Source organism: Schistocerca serialis, chromosome 6 (genome assembly GCF_023864345.2).
Source record: "Schistocerca serialis cubense isolate TAMUIC-IGC-003099 chromosome 6, iqSchSeri2.2, whole genome shotgun sequence".
In the NCBI taxonomy this organism is placed as follows: Eukaryota; Metazoa; Arthropoda; class Insecta; order Orthoptera; family Acrididae; genus Schistocerca; species Schistocerca serialis.
In genome coordinates, this window is record NC_064643.1 from 589,673,539 (window position 1) to 589,674,415 (window position 877).

The 877-nt window shown below is 46.1% G+C and overlaps 1 pseudogene; it reads right to left on the reverse strand.

The window, feature by feature from the left end:
• Positions 1 to 360: 360 nt before the first annotated feature.
• On the reverse strand, positions 361 to 478 carry LOC126485423 (5S ribosomal RNA; annotated as a pseudogene).
• Between the last annotated feature and the right edge of the window lie 399 nt (positions 479 to 877).

Consider the following 877-nt stretch of genomic DNA (forward strand, 5'->3'; position numbering starts at 1 on the left):
AGACGTTGTTAATAAATAGTGCTAATCGATTTTCCCAATTCCTATAATAATCCATATTTCAAATCAACGGAAATTTTACGAATAAACATTAATAGTTCAAAAAAATTTATTTTAAAGCGAATGTTTAGGTACTGCTGCTATAGCAAACTTTAGTAGAAGCACTCCGTCTTCAGTCCACAAGTGGCACATCGCAACCATCCGACCGCCGTGTCATCCTCAGCTGAAGATGCGGATAGGAGGGGCGTGTGGTCAGCACACCGCTCTTCCGGCCGTTCTGGTGGTTTTCTTTGACCGGAGCCGCTACTGTTCGGTCGAGTAGCTCCTCAATTGGCATCACTAGGCTGAGTGCACCCCGAAAAATGGCAACAGCGCATGGCGTCCCAGATGGTCACCCATCCAAGTGCCGGCCACGCCCGACAGCGCTTAACTTCCCTGATCTGACGGGAACAGGTGTATCCACTGTGGCAAGGCCGTTGCTAAATTATCGGTAAAGGAAATGGAAAAAAATCTGTCACAACTGAGAGCAAACAAATACCTAAAAATACCGGTTATTCAGAAGCAAAGTATCAGTATCGGTTTCAAGCATCCGGTTTTGTCCATGTCTACTGTGGTTTTAGAGGCGAAGTATACCGGAAATAACCTGGAATGAGTTCGTTAATATCAGCGTGGACACATAGCAGTGAAGAGAAACGTTCTTCGCTCAAGAATATTCATTCGCCCTCGCTATCTCTGTCTCTGTCTATCCTTCCCTTCCACTCATTCTCTCTCTCTCTCTCTCTCTCTCTCTCTCTCTCTCTCTCTCTGTGTGTGTGTGTGTGTGTGTGTGTGAGAGAGAGAGAGAGAGAGAGAGAGAGAGAGAGAGAGAGAGATGTGCGGA